The sequence below is a fragment of the Sus scrofa genome, unplaced genomic scaffold (genome assembly GCF_000003025.6).
Source record: "Sus scrofa isolate TJ Tabasco breed Duroc unplaced genomic scaffold, Sscrofa11.1 Contig209, whole genome shotgun sequence".
Classification (NCBI taxonomy): domain Eukaryota; kingdom Metazoa; phylum Chordata; class Mammalia; order Artiodactyla; family Suidae; genus Sus; species Sus scrofa.
In genome coordinates, this window is record NW_018085016.1 from 20,793 (window position 1) to 32,348 (window position 11,556).

Below are 11,556 nucleotides of genomic sequence, written 5' to 3' on the forward strand. Positions count from 1 at the left end.
AGGTGAAACTGTCACTGTATGCAGATGACATGATACTATACATAGAAAACCCTAAGGACTCAACCCAAAAACTACTTGAATTGATCAACAAATTCAGCAAAGTAGCAGGATATAAGATTAACATTCAGAAATCAGTTGCATTTCTGTATACGAACAATGAAAAAAGGAATACAAAAATACAATAGCTTTTAAAATTGCACCCTCAAAAATCAAATACCTGGGAATACACCTGACGAAGGAGGTAAAGGACGTATATGCTGAGAACTATAAAACATTAATCAAGGAAATTAAAGAGGATGTAAAGAAATGGAAAGACATTCCATGGTCCTGGGGTGGAAAAATTCATGTTGTAAAAATGGCCAAACTACCCAAAGCAATCTACAGATTCAACGAAATCCCTATCAAATTACCCATGACATTTTTCACAGAACCAGAACAAACAATCCAAAAATTTATATGGAACCACAAAAGACCCAGAACGGCCAAAGCAATTCTGAAGAACAAAACCAAGCAGGAGGCGTCTCTCTCCCAGACTTCAGGCAGTATTACAAAGCCACAGTCATCAAGACAGTGTGGTAGTGGTACCAAAGCAGACATATAGACCAATGGAACAGAATAGAAAACCAGAAATAAACCCAGACACCTACGGTCAATGAATCTTTGACAAATCAAAAAGGAGGCAAGAACATAAAATGAGAAAAAGACAGTCTTTTCAGCAAGCATTGCCGGGAAACCTGGACAGCTGCATGCAAATCAATGAAACTGGAACACACCCTCACACCATGCATGAAAATAAACTCAAAATGGCTGAAAGACTTCAATATAGGACAAGACACCATCAAACTCCTGGAAGGGAACATAGGCAAAACATTCTCTGACATCAACCTTATGAATATTTTCTCAGGTCAGTCTCCCAAAGCAACAGAATTAAAAGCAAAAATAACCCAATGGGACGCAACCAAGCTGACAAGCTTTTGCACAGCAAAGGAAACTAAAAAGAAAACACCAAGACAACTTACAGAAAGGGAGAAAATAGTTTCAAATGATGCAACTGACAAGGGCTTAATCTCCAAAATACGCAAGCAACTTATACAACTCAACAGCAAAAAAGCCAACAACCAATTGAGAAATGGGCAAAAGACCTGAATAGACATTTCTCCAAGGAAGATGTGCAGATGGTCAATAAGCACATGAAAAAATGCTCAACATCCCCGATTATTAGAGAAATGCAAATCAAAACTACCATGAGATACCACTCACACCAGTCAGAATGGCCATCCTTAATAAGTCCACAAATAACAAGTGCTGGAGAGGGTGTGGAGGACAGGGAACCCTCCTTCACTCTTGGTGGGAATGTAAGCTGGTACAACCACATGGAGATCAGTATAGAGATACCTTAGAAATCTATACATAGAACTTCCATATGACCCAGCAGTCCCACTCTTTGCCATATATCCTGATAAAACTCTACTTTAAAAAGACACAGGCACCCACATGTTCACTGCAGCTCTATTCACAATAGCCAAGACAAGGAAACAACCCAAATGTCCATCGACAGACGAATGGATTAGGAAGATGTGGTATATATATGCAATGGAATACTACTCATAAAAAGAACAAAATAATGTGATTTGCAGCAACGTAGATGGAACTAGAGACTCTCATACTGAGTGAAGTAAGTCAGAAAGCGAAAGACAAATACCATATGGTATCACTTACATATGGAATCTAATATACGGCACAAATGAATCTTTCCACAGAAAAGAAAATCATGGACTTGGAGAATAGACTTGTGGTTGCCAAGGGGAGGAGGAGGAGTAGGGTGGTTGGTGAGCTTGGGGTTAATAGGTGCAGACTATTGTCTTTGTAATGGATTAGCAATGAGATCCTGCTGTGTAGCACTGGGAACTATGTGTAGTCACTTGATAATGTGTGAAAATAGAATGTGTACATGTATGTGTAACTGGGTCACCATGCTGTACAGTAGAAGAAACACTGTATTGGGGAAATAACTACTAAAAAATAATAATAAACAAAAGGAGAATGCCAAAAAATAAAAATAAAAAATAAATCATTGAGTTATCTAACTCCTTTTTAAAAACACTTTAGAGGATATCATCTTATCTGAACACTAAATGGCCCATGCCCTGTTTCATAGTATACACGTTTCACCTACAGTGATGTAGCAAATGTTTCAAAGAGTAAGATATATTTAGATTACTAGCTTCATACCATTTCATAAGCTCTTTAATTCAGGCATCAATTGGTCAGGACCACTGCATTTACATCTTGCAAAGACCCTGGGTTTATTAGGCTGAATGAAACATAAAAGTGTGGGAAATGCCCCTGATTCCCAGGAAACCTATGTTGTGGAAAGTTAGACCATGGCGCTGAGAGAATAACTCAGTCCGTATGGTCAACCACTCTATGTTGAGACTGTGATTCCAGTCTGACATCCGGTAGCACTCTACCCGTGGACCTTGTAAAACTAGGTGCTGCCTTTTAGTGATGGGTGATGTTCTTGGTCTTCAGTGCTGGTGTTTCTATTAAACCTCCTTATTCAGTTTAAATTTGCTTTAAGTAACCTTCGTTTTGTTTTGACATTTGATTTCCACCAGGAGCTTTTATTGTTTTCTAAAGCCAACCTTCTTTTTTTTGGCTGCATGTCATAGGAAAGCGATTTTCTATTTCTCTGTCTCACACCTCATAGTTATTTACCTCAAAGTGAGGGAAATGTAAAATCCTTCTCGCTGTTGCCATGGTTAAAAACCAGACAACCTCACAAATCTAGAAAGTTCCCTTGCCTATTGTGGATGTCCTCAAGCTCTGTGTGCCTAGTCATGAGATAAATATCTTCAGGGCACATGGAAGAGTCTTCTACTTATTATTTGACCACATTTGGGAATTTCTAGTAAGAGAGACTGTATTTCTAGTCATGAGATAAATATCTTCAGGGCATGTGGAAGAGTCTTCTACTTATTATTTGACCACATTTCAGGAATTTCTAGTAAGAGATACTGTATTTCTAATTTCTATAATGTCTGTTTAATTCTTTCAATAGAGTCCAAAATTCTTGTGAAATACTATTTTCTTTCATCCTCACCCCCACTTTCCCCTCTAATTTTAAAAATCTCTTAGGCATAGCTGTTTTTAATGTCCCAGGCTGCACATTCCATTATCTGGATGATCTCTTCCTTTGATGTATTGGCATTTCCTCCTCGGTCAAGAGTCATATGGTTGTCCCTCTTTTCATGTCTTATAATTTTTAATCACACACCAGACATGATGTGTCAAAGAGCCACAGAGGGCCCAGATGACATTACCTTCCCCCCAAAGGGAGTTCTCCTTTTCCTGGATAGGACTGAATTGGTCAGGCTGTTTGGCAGACTCACTTTCACCCTACCTTTTATTTGTTTTACTTATTTTTATCACAATTTTTTAAAAACATTTATTTCCCCAATACATTTTTTCCCCAACTGTACAGCATGGTGACCCAGTTATACCTACATGTGTACATTCTTGTATCTCACATTATCATGCTCCATCATAAGTGACTACACAAAGTACCCAGTGCTACACAGCAGGATCTCATTGCTAATCCATCACAAAGGCAATAGTTTGCATCTGTTAATCCCAAGCTCCCAATCCAACCCACTCCCTCCACCTTCCCCTTGGCAACCACAAGTCTATTCTCCAAGTCCCTGATTTTCTTTTCTGTGGAAAGGTTTATTTGTGCCATATATTAGATTCCATATGTAAGTGATATCATATGGTATTTGTCTTTCGCTTTCTGACTTACTTCACTCAGTGTGAGAGCCTCTAGTTCCACCCATGTTGCTGCAAATGGCATTATTTTGTTCTTCCCCCTACCTTTTGTTCCCTCACATTTCTAGGGCATGGTCCTCCTGGGAAGTCTTTTTTTTTTTTTTTTTTTTAAATGGCCATACCCACAGCCCATGGAAGTTCCCAGGCTAGGAACTGAATACAAGCTGCAGCTCTGATCTCTGCTACAGCTGCGGCAATGCCAGGTCCTTTAACCCACTGTTCTAGGCTGAGCATCAAACCCACACCTCCACAGCAACCTAAGCTGCTGCATTCGGGTTCTTAACCCAGTGCACCACAGTGGGAACTCCTGGGAAGTCTTGTTTTCTCGGTCCTGAAAGACTCTGGAAGAATTCATTCTGTCCTTTAAAGATATTCAGCTTAGCTCTTTATCCTTCTTCTCTATGTAGCCTCAAAATTTGGCAAATGCCTTAAAGAAGAAAACTGTGGTAGAAAGAGGAGGACACTTCCCCCTAGTTGTTTCTGTTTCCTAAGCACAATGAACCTGAAGAATGTTTTATTCTATGTTTTTGAAGCTTTTGGTGTAGCTCTCTGGCTTCTCAGGTAGTTCACTGAACATGGAAATACCCATTGGAACATATGGCCAGGTATTTGGGGTCTCTTAAGTTCTTAGTTTGTCCCTTCAGCCTTACATAACTCTTGTGCTGTTTCTTTTTCTCCTGGATAAGGCCCTTTCTTTAGTCCAAGCCCAAGCCTCAGTTCACATCAGGCTTGTCAGATGCTCCACTGGTTAAAGAAAATGCTGATGCTCATCATCTCTGTACAGAAGGGTCCTGTCCTCTCTGTAATTCTTGCCTCCATCACCCGCATCACTTCCAAAGCTATCTAATGGGTTAAAAAATATGATTGCTAAAAATTAATTTACCTTTTTCAATTACAGTTGCCCTCACTCTTTGCAGAGGGCTGGTTTCTGGACCCTGGAATATCAAAATCTGTGAATCATCAAATCCTTGTAGTAAATAGTTGATGGCCTCAGTCTGTGGTTGGTTGAATCTGCATATTTGGAAACTGCGACTAAGGAGGGCTGATTGTACTTGAAGTGGTAATATTGGTCGGGTGTCACCCAGTACCCCCTATCTGGAAGTGGAAGTTGCAAAATGCTACCTTGAATGAAATAATAAATTGAATTAGTGAATGGAAGCAATGTTTATTTTGTGGAAAATAAAAAGTAAACATGTAGGTAGTTAAAGAGTATGGAATCTTTTGGTCAAAATGATATAGTTAGCAATGAGGGTAGCTGTCATGATTTGAAAGAAAAATCTATGGATTGTTATTGAAGTAATCATATCTTATACTATACTGATTATAATCAGAAATCACTCAAAATGCTCATATATGTAGAAAATGACTGTGAATCTCATTATTCACTAATCAGTTTTCACTTAAAGAAAGAAAAATACCCGCTCCTTTGTTTTTCATTAGCGCAATGATAAATGAACAGTCCTTCAAACTTTCCAATTTAAAGGAGAAATATTTAAGATGATATTATGTACACAAACTGTCTGTTGACTGTACCAAACACTTATTTCTTTTTTTACGTGTTTTATAAATTCAGTATGTGCTGTGCTACAAATATAATTTCAATATTTAAAAATCTTGATGTCCTACAATAATGTTTTTAAAACTCAGTTGTGAATTTTTATACACTACATACATATGCCTACACACAGATACACCCACAAACACATACAGAAATACACTGAGTAAACATCTTTTCAGTAATACAGTACGATACTCAGTAGTAAAATTTTCATCAAAAAATCATTTGAAAAATATCACTATTAATTTTAGACTCAAGAACTGGCCACTAATGTCTACATGGAATGAACAAGAGAGCAGAGACTCACTGTATACATACATGATCTGATTGAGGTTTCAAAATAATATTGCATTCTAGGTGGCTAAATATGACTAGCATCAAAACAATTCAAATCTATTAATTGAGTTCAGTGGAAAAAAGAAACTTAGATTTATAAACATTTAGATTATAAACCCAAATTTTATGTGAAAGGAACAAAATATTTAATGTGGTTACTTAGTATCATAGTATTCTGTTAATATCTCCCTTATTAAAAACTTTAAAAATTAAATGATTTGGAGGGCAACATACATCAAGAAAGTGGAAGTATCTTAGGTGTAAGTTTTGATGTATTTTCACAAATCAAATTTGTCATAAAACCAGCATCCAAAAAAAAAAAAAAAAACCAAAACCCAAAAACCAGCATCCAAGTCAAGATGAAAAAGACTAGAACTCCAGAAGGCTCCTCCCCCGTTTCTCCTTCCAATGCAGAATAACAATTCCCCAGAGGCGCAACTGTTCTGACTTCCAGTTCTAGAGATGCATTGTGCCTGGTTTTGAATTTTATATAAATGAAACCATACAATAGGACTTATTTTGTACCTAGTCTTTTCATTCAACATTATGATTGTAAGTATCATTCATGTTGTTTTAGGTATTATAATTTGTTTGTTCTCATTATCACATTGTATTCCAGCACACGAGAAGCCATAGTTTATTTTTAGCTTATTTTACTCTCTTCACTAGAATTTTAGCTCCATGGGGACAGGGGTCTCGATTTGACAGCTAAATCTCAAATAACTAGAACTGTGCCTGGTACATCTTGGGTGCTTATGAGGGAGTGTTGGATTAAGTTGCAACTAGTTTAAGTCACTCAGAAGTATCCCAGTGCACTAGAGTTTCACTCTGCAAACCCTGCACTAGCTCTGTCTCGAGTCTGGTGTTCTCCTCACTAGTCTTCTTAGTGCCCTTTGACTTCGTTGTTTCTCAAAGTGTAAATCAGGGGATTCAGCAGGGGAGTCACCAGAGTATAGAAGAGCGCCATGCTTTTGTTCACATCCTGAGAGTAACTGGAGGGAAGCTGGAGGTACATGGAGATGAGTGTCCCGAAGAAAACAATCACTACCATTGAGTGAGAACCACAAGTTCCAAAAGCCTTGTGCCTCCTGGGCTGACTTTATCTTCAGGACTGCATGGGTAATGTGGCCATAGGACACTAAGATAAGTGACAGGGGCACCACCAAGAAGAGGACCTGACAGCAAAGAGCTCAGCCTCATTGATGGAGGTGTTGGTGCAGGCCAGTTTCAGCATCGCTGGAACTTCACAGAAGAAATGGTCCACTTGGTTTTTGCCACAGAGAGGAAGAGTCATGGTCAGTGCGTCTGTACTACAGAATTGCCAAACCCCGTGAGCCAAGCAGTTGCCACCAGCTGCGAGCAAAGCTGGGATGCATGATCAGCATGTAGTGGAGTGGGCGGCACACAGCTGCTAGCGGTCATAGGCCACGACAGACAGGAGGACACATTCTACACCCCAAGTCCCAAGGCAAGAAGAGCTGGGTCACACAACCACCATAGGTGATGCTCTGTCCTTTCCTTAAAGTTGGCCACTGTCTGGGGGACAGTGCAAGTAGTCAAACACAGATCCATAAAGAGAGATTGGAGAGGAAGAAATACATAGGGTGTGGAGGTGAGAATCCACAAGTGACAGAAGTATAATGGTGCCATTGCCTAAGAAGCTCAAAAAGTAGATGATCAGGATGAGCACAGACAGAGCGGTTTCCAGCTGAGGCCGACTGGAAAAGCCCAGGAGAATGAATCCAGAGAAGGTGCTGTCATTAGCTCTTTCCATTGTTGTCTATGTGTTGAAATTAAGAGGACTCACACTTTTTTTTTTTGGTCTTTTGTCTTTCTAGGGCCGCACCTGCGGCATGTGGAGGTTCCCAGGCTAGGGGTCCAATCGGAGCTGTTGCTAGGGGCCTATACCAAAGCCACAGCAATGCCAGATCTGAGCCGCGTCTGCAACCTACACTACAGCTCACGGCAATGTCGGATCCTTACCCACTTTGTGAGGCCAGGGATCGAACCTGAAACCTCATGGTTCCTAGTCGGATTCAGTTCCGTTGCGCCACGGTGGGAACTCCAGGACTCACGCTTTTATCTTGCATGTTTAATCTACCTCTTTTTTCCTAGAGTGGGTAATAGTGGTTAGAAGATTGAGGCATTTTCACAGTTACTTTCCTGTTGGCAAGATAGAGGGTGCTAGATAGCTACGTATGTGAGTATCTTCTATGTTTCAGCACTGGCCTAAGCATGTACTATACATTGTGCCACAACAGTTCTATGAGCTTCAAATAAATAGATGAGGGAACTACGAGTTAAAGAGGTTCAGTAGGTTTTTTTTTTTTTTTTCTCCTATTTTTGGCTGCCCTTGTAGCATGCAGAAGTTCTGGGCCAGGGGTTGGAGCCGGCACCATAGCAGCAACCTGAGCCACAGCAGTGACAATTTCAGATCCTTAACCTGCCAAGCCACAAGGGAACTCTGATTAATTTTTATCAAGTGATGTGCCTAAGAAACTACAGAGACAGGATTCAAACTGACTTTGCAACATGGAGTTCTAAACTGCTAGGACACTATATATATGATTGTGAACTATTAAGATACTCATGACGCTCCAAAAATAAATCTGATTGTTTTTTCTACATAAGTTGCAAATATGTACCTCTTGTATCCCCACTTTTTTTCATCATTGAGCTTTGAAGTGTTTCAGACTGGCTCTCGTGCTCCTGTATTTTTCTGTAGAGAAAAAATATTTTCTGGAGGTGCACATATAATGAAATTTACTATTGCATTTACAATTTTATTTAAATGAGGGCAATACATCATAATGTGTAAAACAAAGAAAGCTTTGGCGTGGAGCCTGTAATCATGTCTCTGGATTGGGAATCTTCTATTAGAAATGATTTGAGAATTTGTTGTATCCCAACTTCACGTTCAGGAGGATAGCTGAGTAATCATCACTGATACACTTTCAGTAAAAGCCAGTAAACTACCAATTACCTTTCCTTTTCTTTCACTTTAAAGTCTTGTAAAATTGTTGAATGTGATAGAGCAGATATTCTTCTTCAGTTCTCTGTGTGCACTTCTTCTAAATGCAGACCTCACATTAATCATTCTGTTGCCATTAAGTCATCTAGTCTTATGTTAGGAATCACTCTCTCTCATACAAATACCCACACAACACCATGAGGCAAATTTAATAGTAAATAATACCTAAAGAACAGGAAAATGTCGTAATAGACCATAAGCTAGAAAGCGTCTTGTGTATTTATAGACTTGGACATAATTTTGTTGACTACGTGAAATATGAAGGAAGTTTAAAAGTATAAGAGGATATAGAAACTAAATTTAGGAGTGTAAGATTTATAAATGTGCAGTGGAAACAAAGAAATTGGAACAGCACTTAACAAGTAGTCAACTATTCTAATTTTGTATATTATATTTAATGCTGGTTTCATGGAAATTGCGACTCTCTTTTGTAAATATAAACTTTTCAAGAGCAAATGCATGCCAGGAAGAGGATACTTTCTACGTGTCAGTTATGCCTCTTCTGTTGGCTTCTTGTACCCATATGCTTTTTATTCCTAATTTTTAAGTATTTTTGGTATTGTGCTGTTCTTACTGTGGTGCCAAAGCATAAAATAAATCTGAAAAAAAGTTCTAAAATGCAAAGAAAAGAGACCGGGTACTGATACTAAGATCAATCTCCCGTGCAAGCTTTGAGATGCTAAAGGCTGACCTCCTCTAATCCGGGCTTTCTACTTGAAAGAATAGAGATATGTCATTAGGTTTAAAGAAATAAAGGAGATGATGTCCTTAGTTCTCTACTGAAACCTGGTAGGTTTAATGTTCCAGTAGATCTGTTGTCCTATTTTGAGTAAGCTCTCCTCAATCCTTGGACATTCTTTTTTTTTTTTTGTCTTTTTGTCTTTTTGCCATTTTCTTGGGCCGCTCCCACAGCATTTGGAGGTTCCCAGGCTAGGGGTCGAATCAGAGCTGTAGCCACCTGCCTACGCCAGAGCCATAGCAACGCAGGATCCGAGCTGTGGCGGCAACGCCAGATCCTCAACCCACCGGATCCTCAACCCTCTGAGCAAGGCCAGGGATCGAACCCGCAACCTCATGGTTCCTAGTCGGATTTGTTAACCACTGAGCCACGACGGGAACTCCATTCCTTGGACATTCTTTAGTGACAGCATGATTCTTTTTTTTTTTTTTTTTCCTTTTTTTCTTTTTTCCTCCTTACACCTACACCTGCTGCATATTGAAGTTCCGGGACTAAGGGTCAAATGGGAGCTGCAGCTGCTGGCCTATGCCAGAGCCACAGCCATGGTCAATCCGAGCCGTATGTGTGACCTTTGCTGCAGCTTGCAGCAATGCCTGATCCTTAACCCATTGAGCCCCATCTTCACAGACTCTGTATTGGGTTTTTAACCTGCTGAGCCACAACGGTAACTCTGACAGTGTGGTTCTTAACTCCTATACCTTGCATATTTTCAGGCCTAGTATCAAATTATCTAGAATCATAAAACTGGCATCGGTCAGTATAATTATTTTATCAAATGTTGTTGGTGCCTACCTTTGCTTCTTTCCTCCGTGTTTGTGCATCTGGTCCATCACGGTGCCCGGTGGGAGTCTGGCAATGTGTTTGAATAGGCTGTTTCTCAGAGATCATGGAAATAGCTCATAATCCAGTCTGGAACATGATTTAAATGATTTTTTCTCAGTGACACACAGAATGTGATCTGAACTAAGAAATATCCCTTCTGACGAGAATATGTGAAATTCCTTATAACTACAAAAGTAGAATTATATTGACAAAGATGTTTAATACAAATTAACATGTATTATTTTCCTAGTCTGCTATAAGACAGTACGTACTACAAACTGGAGTTTTAGGATGACAGAAGTTTATTATCTCACACTTCTGGAGGCCGGAAGTCCCAAAACTGAGGTGCTCTAGGACCTGTGAGCCCTGTAGGGGAGAATAGATCCTTGTACCTTTCTAGCTCCTGGTGGTTTGCTGGCAATTTTAGGGGTTCCTTGGCTTGCAGCTGCACCCCTTCAATTCCTTCCTCAGCAGCCACATGGTGGTGTCCCTGCCTCTCTGTCTGTTCTGTTTTTCTTGTAAGAATATCAGTTATCTTGGATTAGGGAACATGCTAATGAGTCTGACCTCATCTTAACCTCATCACATCTACGGAGACCCTGTTTTCAAATAAGGTCACATTAACAGGAATCTGGGTTTAGGATCACTTGGTGAGGTTGGAATGGGGTGGGCAAGATTCACCCCATAGCAATAGTGTAATATAATCATGCCCATCTCCTTATAACAACTCCTAATTATAAATGCCTGGTGTGCAGTGGTAAGCCTAAGATGCAGGTATTAGTTCTATCCTATTCCAAGTTCATAAATCAGGTACATATTGATCATGACAGTTGCCTAATTTATTATTGATAGTGTTCCTATTTTTCTTATTCTTTATGGTGTGTAGACAGCAGAAGTGTAGTGTAGTGGGGAAAAACGGACGTCCCCTTACTTGGCATGAATGTCCAGTAAAGTCGTTTGCCATACTCACCTCTGTTACACTTAAGAGATCTAAGACATCAAGTCATATTGCATACTAATAAGACCCAGCAGTTGGATTGGTTTGAACTGGAAGAGAAACTCCTCACATTCTTTGATTTCTTTAGTGAAGCGATGTTCAGCTAATCTGGAGTTCAGATTCCTCTTCCAGTCTTGCACTTAACTCTTAGTGAATAGCATACCCGTGCATGGACACTGTATCTACAGTTAACACCAGTACATTCTTGGAATAGAAACTTTGTCCCTGGCCTTAGGACACTTGAATCG